This window comes from Ischnura elegans, chromosome 8, assembly GCF_921293095.1.
Source record: "Ischnura elegans chromosome 8, ioIscEleg1.1, whole genome shotgun sequence".
In the NCBI taxonomy this organism is placed as follows: Eukaryota; Metazoa; Arthropoda; class Insecta; order Odonata; family Coenagrionidae; genus Ischnura; species Ischnura elegans.
Genome location: NC_060253.1, coordinates 42,929,106 through 42,947,146, shown reverse-complemented (window position 1 = coordinate 42,947,146; position 18,041 = coordinate 42,929,106).

Genomic DNA, 18,041 nt, shown 5'->3' with positions numbered 1-18,041 from the left:
TCTTCACCCAAGCTGCTATTAATGTGTTCGAGGTACTAAACTAAAATTCATGTCAATGCAAAGAACACCCCCCCAAGAGAAGCCAAATATTGGCAGGAAAACCACCGGTTTATCATAACCAACGGAAATGAGTGCGTGTTGCAGTTTTTGTCAAATTTCAATAAAATACGTCTCTTCCAGTGCTTTATGGAAGGCACGGCTCAGAGATGGCTGCAGGCTTTACCTGCGTACGATGTTGAGTCTGGTTCTCTCCGCGCTACGTGGGATGAATTAGTGGCGGCGTTCAAATTAGCGTTTAAAGGGACGATGTCAGATGAAATGAAGGCCCACTGATTAAACGAGCGAACACAGCAAGCATTCAAAACCTCAGAGTCGTACTTTTACGACGTAACCGACCTCTGCAAGGAAGTCGATCCGTGGATGCATGAATCGGAAAAAATCCGAAATATTTTAAAAGGGCTGAGACCAGATATCGTAAGGGCGGTGCTTCCTATGAAGCCAAGAATATGTGAGGAACTGCTAGAGTTCATCAAACTGCACGAGGCGGCCATCCTTGTGTCGGAAACGGTGAAAGAACGGAGCACCCCCAGAAGGCCGTAGTAGATTCGGGCGCGTCTCTAGAGCGAATTCCCTTAAGCAACTTTAGTGCAAAGAATGTTCTTCATGAACGTCCAAAGAATCAAAAAATGGCGAACTATCCGAGTTCAAAGAACATTCTCCAGCAGTAGTGCAAAGGACGTTCATTACCCAATGAAAGTCGTAGATATCGAACAAGAGGATCACAGAGATTTATTTTACTTAACAGACACAGATAGAATTCATTACGCTTGGATAAAGAATTTTAGCCATTTGGTTATAACATAACTCGATTTTTGGGAACTATAGTTCCCAAAAATCGAGAGGTCGGTGTAGACTCCATATTTGCAAGCGTTGTTTCTCGAATTTTCTTTCAGAGGAAAACCTTGCGAAGCATCGCGTCGACTGAGTCCTAAATTCGCCAACTCGAATACTCCTACCAACTGCCAATGATAAATGGCTTTAGTTTACAAAATTTCTCTCATTGCTCTTTCGTTCCCTATGTAGTTTATGCTGATTTCGAATGCCTTTTGCCCAAAGTGTCATCATGCGAGCCTTGCACGGATCATTCATACACGTTGCCAAAGCAAAAGCACGAAGCAATGTCATTCTGTTTTCACATAGTCGCGAAAACAGAGAAATTTTCGACCCCATACTGTACCGGGGGCGAGAAGCGGTAATAATTTTTCTAATAAAATTAAGAGAGATTTCCGAGACGGCACCCTGAGTGTACAATACATATTTTCCCATGGAAGAACTTTCAGCCGATCAAATTCACTCCTTCATTACAGCGGACATTTGCCACATTTGTGAAGTTTTCATACGCAACCTGTCGAACTACGACGCACATTTGATAGTGCCTCACCTAGGAATGGATGGCTGCAGAATCGGAATCATTCCCAACACAAAAGAAAAATACATATCCTTTTCAAAATACATCAATTCATATTTCAGATATCGTTTCGTTGACAGCTATAGATTTTTAGACACAAATTTAGCAAAGCTTGTTGATAGAATTCCAAAAGATAATCTACGCGAATCAAAGCGCATCTTCGGTGACAAATTTGACATAATCACGCGAAAGGGAGTTGCCTCTTTCTCAAGCTTGGGTAATTTCCATTCTCCCAAAAGGACATTGTATAGAGGTCACAGCTGTCCCTATAGGGATGCGTCTCTGACGCCTTACGCTTTAACACCTTGGGCGTGACATTCCCCCCTAAAAGAACATGCTCGAACCTTCTGCCACGAGCATATAAAAACTCCATCTTCTGACGAAGAAGCTCTCTCACTGTTTGAACTCTGACGGCGAGGCTGCGCTCCTCGACCTCAAGACATCCCCTGCCAATCGCCACTTCTACACCACTTGTCCGGCGCGCCGCCCGCCTGACCTCTTCGCCCGTGACTCTCGGCCTAGCACCCCGGGAACACCATGTTTAATAATTTGTGAATTAATTGTATTGTTATAACTGCTTATTAAATGGAAGTTACTTAAGACATTGTTTGTACTTCTACTTATGGACTCTCGTCCTATCATCCCCGGAGACGCCATGTTCAATACTTTGTTAGTTAATTGTACTGTTATAACTAACTATTAAATGGAGCTTATCTAAGACTGCGTGTACTTCTTTCCTAAAGACAACCTCTGCTGACATGCGATCCTTAATCTGAGTAATTACGGCCCTAAACTTCAGCGACCCCCTTCCGGGTCACAACAATATCTCATGCTGATCGAGTTCTTTTGTTGTATATTAAATAGTCGAATGTTATTATTTTATATTTATTGTTCATGATTACTATATTTTTTAGTTCACTCTGAGGAAGGGGAATGAGACGGAGAGAAAGAATTCCTGGTTAGATTCTCCACCTCCTGCCGAAAAAACCAATGATTTTATTGGTTCAACCCAAAAAACAACATGGCGGACCCCTTGATCACGTCACTTCCGTTTCATGATCCCTTTTCCTCAAATACTCAGTACTGGGCAGAGGTGTTCCATTTACCATAGGCTGCAGATCCCTTCCAGAGGTTGAAAGATCTAGAATACGAAGGTCGACCACTGGAAGTGCAGTATTATGAAAATACCAACGTCTTCATCCATTTCCGGGACCAAGAAAGGTCCTGGCCATCTGAGTTATGCAACGCTACACCTTTAAGAAAGGTCTGGGACATGACATTTGGTAGAAGCTTGGGTATACCGCAGGTGGTCGCATTAAGAAACACACTGCATACTTTGTGCATCACCCGATTGTACTAGGAAAATGCCCTGTTGAAGACGCTGACTTGACTGTGCCCTACGCAAAACTTCTTGCCCACCACTGCTCACTCGAGACCACCCATTGCACTATGTACTTCAATGAGTTAGCCAAACCCAAGACATGTATCTTACTGATGTAAATTAAATGGATTTCACTTAAGAATGGGATGTATTTCTTTGCTGTGACTGCCTTTGGGTTATGACGTTACCGATCATCTGAGTTACACTACACTAAACCCCTTTTCTGAGTCGTTTGATATATGACATTATTATATCCTCTCTCTGAGAGATTGTCTCCTTTCTCCAAAGAACCAATACATATTCCCAGTACTACTCTTAACTGAAGCACTGTACTGTATTCAATACTTGCACTATACTATAGTCTCAGGACCAACAAAAATTATTATTATTATTATTGATTTGGCAATCATTAAACTTTCCAAAAATCCTTTTAACTCCTGAACTTGCTATTATTATTATTACCATAAGTATTATCATAGTTATTATTCTCATGTGGGTCTTAGGTGGTATAGGTCAGATGAGATCAAAATCCTGATGGTGTAGTGATATTTTGCAGGGCTAAAAAATTAGTAATAAATGTGACTTAGATAATTTATCCATCTTTAGTTCTTTCTCATTACTCCCATCAGCTTTTTTCCCATTCCTGAATTTTTAATGCAGGTTATTCAAAATATATTGGGTCAAAGTGTGCCACTCCTGATAAGTCCCAATTAACAGGAATCAACTTTATAGGCCTTTTCCAAGTACTTCACACACAATATGGCAAAATATATATTTTTTTCAGAATCATCAAGCAATTCAAAATATATCGGTAACAATTCAATCTAGAAGCTTTGCGAGGGCCTCAGCTCCACTAGTTCCCATGAATACAGAGACCGTACGTAATCTATGGAGAGAGTCTTCCCTACTCACTGTTGGTAAGGGCTAAGGGTAAAGCTGTGGGATTCCATGTGGGCCTTCCAACCGATCCGTCCGACTTAAGTCGACGCGGGCACAGCTGGCCTGGCCCAGGTGTCCCCCTATCCTACACACTAGTCCCTACTGAAGAGACCCATCCAGTCTCCCTGGTAGTCAAGGATCACTCCGAATGGAGGCTCTACTACCAGGGTTACCAGATGGGACGACCGTGGAGGCAAATGCAATTTAACAGGCACCATGCAGGAGTGAGAATGAGGGTCTCAGTTAGCCTCGCCTCCCACACGCCCTGTAATTGCTAACTCATTTTTCAGACTCCCTCCAAGACAAGGTCTAATCTCACGAGAGGCAATTCCAATTCTTTGGGGTTTGCCTTTGCTGACTTTGAGTTCTCGTCTTGAATATTTGTAGACATGAATGTAATAAGGTACTATTTCTCAGTCGCTGAATGCCGAGTAAGTTTGTCTATTTGAGTTTACCCATAAGTTCATTAATGCTTTTGTAATTTGATAGTTCCCAGTGAAGTACCATAAAAGCAGATGGCATGAACCCACACACAAAAAAACATCTAACCCTTTTCTCTAGGCACATCAACTACTCCCCAGAAATGAACAACTCTCCCAGTGAATGTCAGTTTTTCTATTTGAGTTCACCCAGAATTTCTTCAATGTTTTTGATATTTACTATGCTAAAATGTCTTGGATTGCTTATTTTTTGATAGTTGGAATTTTGAGCGTACAAATGAGTTCCATTGTAAACTGAATTGATATCTTTGTGCTCTTGGAGAAATTACCCCTGAGCAAGTTAGTGTTGGCCAGAAATGAACGACTACCCCAGTTTGTGAACGCAATGGTGGAGATCCATTTTGGTTATTGTCCTTGGCTGATGCGGATCCATAACACTGCTGGGCATACTCATTGCCATACAAAAGACTGTGCCACCCTTTTAGTCACCTGTTGTGACAAGCAGGGATACTGTGGAAGTATTTTCACTTCCCCTATCCACAAGAGAGGTTATGTTGGCCTCAAGCAAAAGAAATGCATACAAAGAAAAGTAACGTGCCACCTCACCAATGAGCAAACACAAAATTAATCTCCTATTTAAATGACCAGAGTATCATTGAACTCCTTGAAGAGAATTTTCTTCAGCTGTTGATTGGAAAAGGGATTGTCAGGGTAAGGGTAAGTCAGATAATAAAACTCAAAATCTTTGGCAGCAGTATAGCTGCATACTACAATCTTTTTGTTCCACATAACTCCTTAGATCATAATCTGCACACTTCTCCTGGAAATGCCTCCTGTCACTGACCCGGCAGAAACCTAAAATGTTAAAAGCATTCATCAAAATAGTACAAGAGAAAATACATATAATACAACTTACTAACATAAAACATTTAATTTTAGTAATTTTACATGCACATTAAATACCAAAAAATTAAAATTCTGTCATGGAGATATATTAATGCCTCTTTCCATTTTTATAGGTGATCACAGAAGCATAAGAGATAGTTTTAAAGTGACATGTATGTATTTAAAATGTGCCATGCTGCCATAAATCAATCATATAAATAAAAATGAAACACCAAAAGTTACTGGAAAATTTGCAGGCCCTAGTGATAAGGCTATAAAGGGAAACTAATTTCAAATTAAGGCATTGGGTACTACCAGGATGTAAGGAGGCCATATTTAATAACTTAATTAATCTAAGGATTTCTTCATTAATTGATGCAGGAATCAAGACTTATTATAAATCATGGTCCAAAATATTTTACATGATTTTAAAACCTTAGGGTACAACTTGCATTTTAACCTAAAAGATAGAGATTACCTATTAAACACTAGAGTATTAAGTTAAGGTTACTATTTTTGAACTGCATAACATCATAGACACATTTTTGTATCACTTCAAATTACCACTTACTATGCATCACTATACTCTAACAATATGGCTATTAAAAAGACAGCTAATGAGCGCCATATGCCTGTCCAATAAAGTGCAGTGAGGTACCAGAGGCACCTCTTATTTAACAAATAAAGCAACTTTTGTTTTTATGAAGTGATAATGTCCACATTATTATGGTTTCAGAAATTATGTGATGAGAATACCAGAATATTTCATGTTGTTTTGATGTCACATACTAGTAATTTCACAACAGCAGCTGAGGAAAGCAGCTTTGCTAACAACTGCCACCTTTGCATGACTGCTTTAACATTGTATTTAAAATTTACCACTGACATCAACCTTTAGAATGGTACATATATCTTATCGTTTGTTTAATTAATCATTGTAATTATTTCAATACGTCTATTCTTTTTGCTCTTTGATTAAGTATAAGTTGAGATTCAGGGATGCCATCTGTTTCACATTTCAAGCACCTCAGGTGAGTCCATTTACTGCTTTGTAGTCCTCTGAAGCTCAGAGGGTGAAGCCCAAGAGCAAGCATAAATTGCCAATTTTTATAGCTCCAAATGTCCCAGCATTTATGTGGAGTGTTTGGAGATGATGAAATATATCATCCGAATAATTTCCTATATTATCATAATGGTTACCATGCTTTGGAGATACAAATAAATAACTCGCAGGGAATTGAATATGTTGTCACTAAGAAAGGTACATATTAAGTTGATGTCTACTTAAGTACTCCAATTCAATGGAGAAGGAAACAGAAACAACTGATCATTATGAATGAAGGCTTCCAGGTTTTTTTTCCAGGCAAAAGAGGAGTGAAATCATGCCTTGAAAGGTAATTTTTGCAAAAAATATTTTTAAACAAATGTACACTTTCAACAAATCCTTGGCAACCTGAGTACAAAGGCCTGCTGTTCTGAAATTCTGGTCCGTTTCAAAAAAGTGGTTGAGGTGCTCATACAAAAAGAAATAAAATTGGCCCTTGGAGCCAAGCCTGGAACAAGGGCAGGGCAGGGGGAATATGTGGCCTGGACGGCAGAGTTCAGGGGTGGCAAAATTTGGAAAGTTTATTAACTCATTCGCCTCTTAATTTTTCATAGAATTTCAGAATCTAAACCTCTCTATGATTTCATAAAATTTTCATTAATTATTTTAATCTAAATAAAATTCACAATTCATTTCACTACCCGTAATGGATTAATGTAGTTTTTCGGTATCACATAATATTTATACATTACTTACAGACAATTTTTCACAAACAACAGCAAAAATGCAACCGGCAATTTCCCTTCTCTTTACAACTAAGCAAATTGAGACAGGCAGGCGATTCACCAGTTCCTTACCCGAATGGGTGAAAAATATTATTTAATATTTTAATAATACCAAATAATAATAATTATCATACCAAACTTGGTATTTTTTATTTTGTTTGATTCAGTGGCGGATACAGAAAAAACGCAACATATCTTGAGTTGTCTTTACTTTTATTGTAATAAAAGATGATAAAGTCACAGGCAAAGTATATGAAAATTTTATTTAAAGTGATTATAAACATGTAAAAGACAATGCCATCTCATGAAATAAAAAAGTTACAATTGTGGTTTTGCAATGTTCGGCAATACAAGCGGACCCGCAAGGCGTGCCCCCTGCGCCCCCCATCTGTATCCGCCACTGGTTTGATTTTGTTGCACATTTTATCAACTTTATTTCACTGACACTGTATATACCAAATTATTTTTTTCTTCACATGCCACTAAAATTAACATAACGCAAGTATTATTAACAATTGCTTTTTATACATAAAACTTCTTAATAGCATACATATGGTGTGTAATTTAAACTACCGCATCTCAAAAAATACCTTAAGGAGGTGGTGGAGGAGGTGAAGGAGGATGAGGGATCAGGGGAGGAGGGGACTAATCTTTGCCACCTGACAAAACTTTTAGTTCCATCCCGGCTTGGAGCAGTTGTGACTCAATGCCTCTGAAGCATGAAACAGACCGCAATGCATATTTTTCTTCATATTGTCGTAAGTATTCACTTCCTAAGCAACTGATGCCATTGTAAATTCTCTCATGGATAAATTTTACTCCTTCATTGGTTTCTGTAAACATTGTTTTCCAAGGTGCCTTAAGACGAATGGTGATTGCCACGTTAACAATTTTCCCCATTTTTAGTGATGACTACCAAACTATCAATGTGAAACCTTCGCTGATATATAGGACAATTTTTCTATCTAGCTTCTTCAAATTCACATAAATTGAAAATTGTAAGTTTTACATGTTGTAATTAATTGAATTTATTGTTTTTGGCAAAAAATCAGTCACACCAAAAGAATTCCAGCTAATTGTAAGTTACTATAAAATGTGGCTTTTAAAACCAAGCTATATGCAGGTATAAAGTACTAAATTAAATAATAATCATGACAAAAACACAACTTGTCGGAGCATGTCGCCATCGGCGAGATGGGGGAGCTAGAACGATCCATCCCCTCAGCGAGAGGAAGGGGGGGCTGCGAAAGCATGGGAAGGTAGGGGCTGTGGTGGGGATGGAGTGTGTTCTCTGGGAGCCTGGGTTCTCTGCCTTCTTAGCAGCCTGGCAGCGAGGCACTGGAGTGCACTGGAGAGAATACGGATGAGGGAAGAAGGGAGCAAGGGAAGAGCACTCGTGATCTTGAAATTTTGTGAAGTCTTTCTTTGTTGGCAGAAACAGGCGAGCTAAGCGATTTGTGCAGTCCGAGTTTTCAGTCTGTCTCGTCTTATCTGGGTCTAATGCTAATAACACAGGCCCACATTTTTACAGCTCTATCATGTTTTCCAAGTTCTGTTGATGGAGTACCATACATTTTTGTGCACTGAATGCAAAACTGTCTTATTTTTACTATATTTAGTAAAATTTTTTTAAAATTCGCCATCTGTCAATTTCTAAAGTGTCATATTTGGAAGGAAGTTGAGTATATTAGATGCACAATTATGTATATGAGTATTAACATGTAAAATACAACGTGATGTGCACATACCTATGTTTTCTAATTCACTTCGTACTATAGAAAATGTTGTAATACCCTCCTTCGTACAAATGAGAGTTTACGAGAGTTTACTGTACTGCATGCAATCCTTATCACTTTCATCATTAGATAATTCAGTGGAAATTATATTAATACTATTAAGCAATTCAAGCAGCTTCTTCCTCTCTTCATGGTGGAGAGAGGGAGAAGGGTCGTGACCTGTCTCGTGCAAGGAAATTAAATAGAAATGAAGCTCAATGGACATCAACACGGGCAAACAAGAATTAGCTTTGTAATGCAATCTTCTCATCACTTTTTGGGTGCAGTTTAATAGAGGAAATTGTTATTTGTTGATAAATCGATAAATAAAAGTGATGGAATCATGGTTAACACAGTTAAATCATATTGGAAATGCATCATATTTGGACTCATTCTTTTATAACTGGTGGGCATTCCTAATCTTGAAATCATACAGAGATAAAACTCTCCTTGCAGAAAGTTATTGGTTGTCACAGAAGAGATGCAGGCACAAGGCTGCACATTTTGATCCTTTAAAAAATGTAATTTTTAGTTTAAACTGGAAATGTGTACCTCTCATTGTCAGAAAAATAAAATCCCCTGCTTCTATGTCAAAGAAACTGTTTTCAAGAATTAGAATATTTTAGTGTGGAAAGTGAGGTCGAAGGTAAATTAATCTCTCAGCTTCTGGCTGGTCTTAGAAAAATTATAACCCGCCTAACAGGCAAAGGAGCACGTTCAAAGTAAAAAAAAGCGATAAGAATTTCTGGCTTTTTAGCCAACAAGTTATGTGACAAAACAGAGTTAGCATTTGAAAATGTGTATGGCATAAAATATATTTTAACCCTTAACCGGTGACGTGTGGTCTGAGAGACCGCTGCATTTCTAAAAATATGAATATTTTCAAAATTAATATTTCAAAATGTCTATAATCCTCGCTAGCTCCATATTTTTGCATAACAAGGACATCGCACTCTTAAAATTTAACGTTCCTTTCATTAATTTCTGTAAATTTGGTATTGAATTAGATTAGCAGTCCGTGAGACTGCACCTCACAAAATTAGAAAAATCAATAAAGTTAATGCTGCCAGAAATGATTCAAAAAGTTGTTAAAAACAATTCGTAGTGATTTATTAAGCATAATAATAATTAATATTTTGTTAGGAAGCATCTTTAGTTGTACAAAGTGGATATTCAAGCACTTAATTTTCCTAAAATTCATTGCGTTAGAATAAATGGCCATTCAAGTAGTTTCTGAAGGCGAATGCAAAACAAATGAAATCCAGTTTTTATTGGAAATATCACTCATTTTGTTCTTTGAATGCTAACATTTTTATAGATGTATCAATAATTAGAATTAAATAGTGGTGAATTTCTAATACCCCCAGCAGGCAGTACACATATAATGTACTTTGTAAATTGGAACCAATTGAACCCTGAAATTTCTTCCCTGGTATCTTTCAGCAGTCGGTCTCCTCCTAACTATTTGGAGACAGAACAATTTAGCATCGAGTCTTACCGCAAGAAGAAATAAAAAAAGCCTAGGAAATATCGAGACTAAAACGTCGAAATGCGAGTGAATTTACGTCTACGTTTGTCTGAAGCATTTTTTTGGCCCCTTTTTTTCAAGCAACCAGAAAACCCTTGAGTGCGTAGTTCCTGAATTAGTATGAAAATCTGTCAACAAATGCCAACAAATACAACTGATAGTGAAGGAGGGAGCACACATGATGACAGAAGTGATGTAGCAAAAGATCTCCCCAGACAATAAAAATTTTTTACAGGAGAAATCCCTAAAGTGGTCATCAAATGAGCCAAAGAGGAAAATTCGTATATCATTCCATAACACCATGACTCAGAAATCTGATTTGAAGGATTACATTACATTACTAGGTAGGGTTATTGAGACTCTTGATTATTAGTCTCTGATTTTTGATGAGCGAATTCTACAATTGAATACGTTGGTACTAGTGATGAGCGATATATTGCTAACTGTGATTGAATCACCATTACTGAAAAGTAGCAGTCACTGTTGGTGATTCAATATTTGAAATCACTGTGATCGGTGATTCAATCACTGGATTCAGTGAAGATAGCTCTGGCTGCTACCAAGTGATATGCGATATATCGCCACCTGTGATCGAAGAGAAGTAGCCGATCACTGCCGGTGACTAAATCACCAAATACTCAAAATCACTGCGACTGTGAATACGGTGAAGTTAGCTTCGGCGGCTACCATGATGCTACCAACAGTAATATAAGGATGTCTTATTCATCTTTTATGATAAATAAGACATTCTGTGCGAAATATACAGCTACAGCTTTGAATTATGATGGTTTGATTATAAATACGTATAAAAAATGACTGCCCCTTATCAATTCTTTTACCACATCAAATTTACTTAATTATTGTAATATAAACTCGGAATCAGAACTATTCCCTCAAAAAAAATATTTTTCCGAATTTAACAATTTTCTATAAGTTTATTCGTTCCAATTAAGGAGAGCTTATTCCTTGGAATTGGACTAAGTAGCAGCAATAGCAGCGCCACAAATCACCGATGACTTTTGAGAGTGATTCACCTCGGTGATCGCAATCACAGTTAAGAATCACCGCTACCGATGAGTAGCAGTCACAGGTAACGAAGTGATCCGAAAATCACAGTTCCGCTCATCACTAGTTGGTACGATCAATAAAATAAAAAGGCCTAATGATTTTGCAACATGTAAAGGATGCATAATGGACTCTTCAATTTATGGATTCTCAGTGAACAAGACTGTAATATCCAATGTCCCCAAAATATATAAGGCTGTTTGCTTAGTTTCATTTATGCACTACAGGGTGGGTGATGACATAGAGTCAGGGAAACCAGTGGTAATTGAATTTTACAATGCAACTAAAAGTGGCGTAGATAATTTGGACAAAATGTACTGCAGATACATATACGGGAGGTTGCCAATGGCAGTATTTTTCAGTATATTAAATATTTCCTTTGTCAACTCTTTTGCGCTTCAGCAGTCTGAGAAAGATAATAGAGACATGACACGATTTAATTGTATTAAATCAATTGTACAGAGATCATGTTAGACACCATATGGGAAGGATAATGTAAGACTCCCAAGACAGGTAGGATAAATTATTGTACAAATTCTCCATCTACTGTTGGAAGAGGCAGGAGAAGTTGAAAGGTTTGAGATGTGGACAATATGTAGACTTTTCTCGCCGTACAAAAACACGAAAACCTCTTTCTTATTTTTCCAATGAAAAAAGACTGTGTGAGCTTTTGTGAAAAATATTAATTTTGATCGCCTGCAGAATGCATCAAGAAAAGGAATAAGCGGGATAAATTTCATGGCTATTTACTACTTAGCCTTCCAACTTTAACATTTAAGGCCTTATTTTTAAATCTGTCAAAATATTGATACATAAATATGATAATTATAACTCAAGTGTTTGACATAAGTTTTTTGATCCTGCTTCAAATAACAATTTTTACTGACAAATTGGTTCGTATTGGGAATGTAAAAATTTAATAGAATGTTTTAGAATAGTTAAATAAATAGCATTTAAATAAATATTTAACTAGACAATAAAAATGGCATTGCAACATTTTATGAATTTTTCATTTACATATTGCGATCTCCCAGACCGCACGTCACTGGTATTTTAACAAGAATTGCACGTCACTGGTTAAGGGTTAAAATATCAATCAACAGATTGGGCACTACTTTTGTGAAACTGATTAAAAAGGTTATTCAGATTTTTACCATCAACATGAAACATACTGAGCACCTAAGTATGAAGGTTTTCATTGCAGTGAATTAAAAAAATATCAAGCCTCAAAAATTAGGTATAACTATATATACTCAGGGAAATGCGGCATTAACGAGAGAAATCCTATACATATTTTCCAAATGCCAAAATATTGGATTATGCGGTGGTTGAATAAAGGTTCTCAGATGGAGGTCTCCAACCCATTACAAAAATTTGGAGATAGGCTGTATTTAAAAACACTGAAGAGTGAGCTTGCACTCAAGGTAGAAGTGCCTTTTAACAATTGTCTACACTACTCAAAATCTCCTAAAATTGAACAAATAATAAGAAAATATCCTCCGCTAATATTGACAGAAAAGTTAACTCGCTGATTGTGTTAGAATAGCACATGGTATGCCATGCTAAGTTGCAGCTGAAGAGGCAATGATCATTCATAAGGATATAAACCTCATCAAATAAGGGAAATAAGTATACTGAAACAGACCTAAATAAGTAGAGTAAATCCTGGCTTTCCATGTTAGTTCCAGATGACCACTTGCAGGTTGAATTAAATCACAAAGTGAGACACCAACCGCTGATTGAGGTATCGGTTAGACTGTCATACTTCCTCTACTACTGTAAAATTGTCTAAAGCTATATATGTACATGCTAAGAAAGCTGAAAACTCTCATTCCCACTGAATATCTTTGAGCAGTTTACTTTGCCATTTTTCACTGCCACTTAAACTATGGCATTGAGGTTTGGGGCCATTCTTCCTCCGCTAAAGAATTATTTATTTTACAGAAAAGAGCAATTAGAATCATTGCGAATTCAAAAGCTATGGAACATTGTCAACCTCTATTCAAGGAGCTAGGCATACTGACATTGTATGGTCAATATATATTTAAATGTCTTATAAATGTAAAAATGAACTTGGACAGCCATAAAACTGGTAGTGACGTTCACCATCATAACACTAGGCTAAAAAATAATCTCATTCAGCCTCAATGTAGGCTGTCAACAACTAGCAAGTCTTTTGACCATGTAAAGCTGTGCCTTTTCAACCACCTACCCCGAGAGGCCAGAGACTGTTCATTACCTAAGTTTAAGCGTTGTCTCCACCTATGGATATGTAGCCAAGCTTTCTACTCTATGAATGAATTTCTTGAATACAGTACTCAGAATTGTATTAATTAGCTCTAGAATTTCATTGACTTTGACGAAGACTATTGCATTGTATTGTGTTTAACGTCGAATAAATTATTATTATTACATCAATCGCAAAGAATACAATGGAAAGAATGGTAACTTAAATAAAAATATGAAAGAAAGAAACTGTTTGAAATGTTAAATACCCTAATTTGGAATAATTAATAAATGGAAACTGAAATATTAATAAGCACAGGCAAAATCATTGCAGCTAATTATAAATCTGATGTAAATTGTTTCTTTAATAAAATTCTGATTGATAACTTACATGTAACAGTGAGGCAATAGAAGGGCGAAGTAATCAGATACAACCGCCAGAAGTATGGAGAGCAACAGCTGACATCAGCACGAGGAATCCAGATGATAGGTAGGAAAGTTGTATCTGAGAATTCCAAGAAGATAATGAGGCAACAACTCTGAAAGAAAAAGGTTATGGATCAATAATTAGTGATCCAAGTTAATGGAGCAATTAGTTTGGGGTTTAAAATTTACAGCTCTAAAAATGCTTTGAAAAAACAGAAGTATGAATTAACTTTAACATTGGCATTCGTGGAACAGAGTGCTTACATGTTTCCCACTATGTATGTAGTTGAAACAGTGTTGTAACCCCAATGATACAGTCAGCCAGTGACTACATGGTCAGGAATTTAACCCAGAAGATGATGGCAGACTTGGTTGCCACGGTGACTTTTCACCACCTTTTGCTAATTGTCAACTGTGATGGAGATTGAAAAATAATTAGACTCATACTTTTCAGTTTGTCCAACCATCCACAAGGTACTTTTCAATTCATTTTTGATGAAAATTTTCTTGAAATTATATCTCTTGTGAATAATTAGCAAGGAATTCATAATTATACATAATTTTTTAAATCAACCATGGTTTTGACATGGAACACCATTATGAGCAACAAACTGGTACAAACACACTTATGCAAAGGTAAGTCATACCACATTTTCTATACATAGTTGCATGTTAAGGTAGGTAGGTGATTTTTGGGGCAACATAGGGTAGATGGGAGGGGGAAAGGATGGAATAAACATTTGGACTAGAGGTGTGGGACTATTGTGAAGGAAAAAGGTCCTGACAAGAAAACCCAGTAACTATGTAATACAATGACTTGGGCTGGAGGTGTGGGAGGTAGCTTCAAAAATAAAAAAAAGGATAAGAAGAAAATTCCATTGACCACTAATGTGATTTCCAACCAGCTGGCAATTAGTCAGAAATTTACTTGCAGGAGGAGCTGGAGAGGTACCTATGTGGGTTCCCTGTATTAATCATAGCTTTATTTCTATTTTCAGGCATACCATAAATCAGCCACATATTTTGTTTGTATGTAGCTGAAAGTTATGTTCATCGCTGGTCATTGGCAAACATTATAAAATGTTACTTCATTGGAAGCTTGGTTCAATGAGTGCTTGTAATCTCTGAAAATTAGATTGCTATATGCCTGTCAGTGGCGAATCCAAGATCCAAGTGAGGAGGCTAAGTAGGGGATAACCTCCCAACAGTAGTAAGGGTCCAAACAAAATTATAATTCTATCTAGTATAAATTGGATACCCAAGGGGGGGCTCTGAATTGTAGCATACAAAAAGTGTTTAAAATAGACCTTAAGATTAGAGCTAATTTGTACTTCAATTTGTCACAGCAGGTAAATATGTATATTGGAAAATATAACTTAATACTTTTGTAAATAATGGTAACCTCCAAAAATTTTGATATCCCCCTTTCTCCCCCATAGATACTTGTGCTTGTACCTGGTCCCTCAAATACCATATTCATAATTTTCTGTATTTATTATGTATTAGGGCTATTTCACTGAGAAATAATAATTGTGCTTGCCTAAATTTATGCATATGAATATAATGCCGCAAATTAAACCCTGCAAAACAATAATTGCTGTTTTTTTCTCAATAAACCACACACCTATGGCTGTGCATTGCATGATAGGCAATGATGTGATCTACGGATCTGTAATTGACCAGGATTGATGAGATTTGTCAAATTGCTGTGCAACTGCAGAAACCACATTCGAAACAGTCACACATCACAAAAAGTTGTAAGAGAGAGGCATTCATAGCATGATTAGGTTGCATGAGCATTAGGGTGCATATTGACACAGTTTAAAGTTTCTATAAATAATTTTATGGTTTTACGATGAGTGAGAATGATCAACAAATATTAAGCATATGCAACCCGCATGCCACCCACAATGTCTGCCTGAGGTGGAATGCACTCACTCTTGGGGCCTTCCCTCTGTAACCACTGGACACAATTGGAAAATATTTTAGGTGCAGCATGTCTAATGTCCAAGGTATCGTTGGTTACCATATAAAATCCATTGAAAAATACCAGCACCTTCTTATTGCCATTCATATTTTTAAAAATGCCAAAATTTCTCAACTTTGAGTGCAATGCTATGAGACTTCCCGTAATCCAATTGCAATAATATTTTACAGAATATGCTTTTACACCAATTGATGTAAAATGAGGGGGTGTCCTGAAAGAAATTCGAACAATAAAGACCACCCTATAATGAGCATGCAGCATAGTCAACCCATTCCCCACATTCAAATGAAATTCTCACCCCATCATGTCTTCTTTTCCCCCTCCCAACTGTCCAGCCTAAGTGCCCTCAGTCACCTTGCATGAATATGGAATTTTTCCTGATCCATGTAATGCATCAGGTGCACATGTGACATCACCAGGACTGGATACGGTTGATCAAAAATTTAAATTTGTTAATCTTATGAAAGATACTGAGAATGCTAACTTTGGTACTCATTTAACAGATGTACTTTGATGAAAAATTTACTCAAGGTTAATTATTTGTAAAGTTGGAAAAGTGAAGGTGATTGTAGATAATTTTAGCTGTGTATGTGACTTAAAATTTATTCTTAATAGTAATGAGCACGAGACATACAGATTTCTTGGTCAAAAATACTTAAATTTATAATAAGCAGCATATCTTACCAAATTACACCTCTTAGGTATCGAGTTTCACAGTAATTTACCATTTCCATTTGCACAGTTAGAACTTACTCTGTTTGTGTTTGAGAAATGAAAATCCACAGAGCCATTGACATGCACTGGAGGTTGTCATAGAAATAAATGATTTGCACTTTTCCTGGTGAATAATATTCAGGAATTCTTTTTGGGCTCTACACCAGGTTAATTCAGTCGTATTGGCCGACATTTCAGAAAACGACTCGTCTTCCAATCTCAAGGTGTGTTACTGTATGAATGTCCAAATCGACAAAAATTATTTGAGTGAATTTGGACCAATTCCACGACTATGGGAAACTGGTGACTTCATAAGGAGGCGGTTCGGTTAATTTAGGTGCTTTACTGGTTGCATTGAATGCAGGATGAGCAAAGTGTTCACATAAATTGAGAAGGTTATAACATCCACATTCACCTCCAAGGAATGAGGATTTTTATACTGGTTTATTTTATCACACTGGTATGACTAAGATCGATTATATGTACCAATGAAAATTTATAAGAGCATTTGGAAATGATTGCAAAATAATGACCTAATTATTTCAAAATTATGTTAAAATGATTAGAAAATAATTATCAAATTATTTCAAAGTTATTTCAAAATGTGTGTAAAATAATTTTGAAATTGTTTTAAAATAATGTTCACATAATTATTTTTCTGTAAAATTAAAAAAGGAACATTTTTGGCAAAAATAAGCCATTACTAATTCCTGCATATCCAAGAATATACTATCAACAAAATGAGATCAAATGGTACAAGACTTAAAAAGAGCAACGCCTAATACATTATTTTAAAATTATTTTAAAATCTTGAAAAAGTAATGAATTTAGCCATCTTATGATATTTTGATTTTAAAATTATTTGAAATAATTTTAAAATCATTTTTCAATATTCTTTTGCTTCTTGGGTAGTCACCATAATACCAGCTGCAGTAGGAAATGCTAATGCCTGTATTTCCATGATTACCTCCATTCCACAGCCCCATACACAATGCTAAAAAAACATATGACTAGACACAGGGCACATTCCTTTACATTTGGGTGTCTTAGGGCAAAAATATTTCTTCTCTGACCATGCTGGCACCTTCGGATTCGGTACCTTTAGCTGCTAAATAATAAATTTTGTGAGATCAAGAATAAATCAATTACTGATAACATACTGTAAGCCCCCCTTCCAGATCCGAGATTGGCAGGAATTTTGTGAACTAGAAGGGCCCATAGGCCACTATGGCACTCCTGTTCCTCATATAGTACAGCCAATAGCAATACCAAATTATGCACGTAAAAGTAAGTCTACAGTCACAATCACGAGAAGCTCTTGGGATAATGTGGAACTAGGAAGAGTGATTGCACATAAAGATGCATTTAAATAATTTG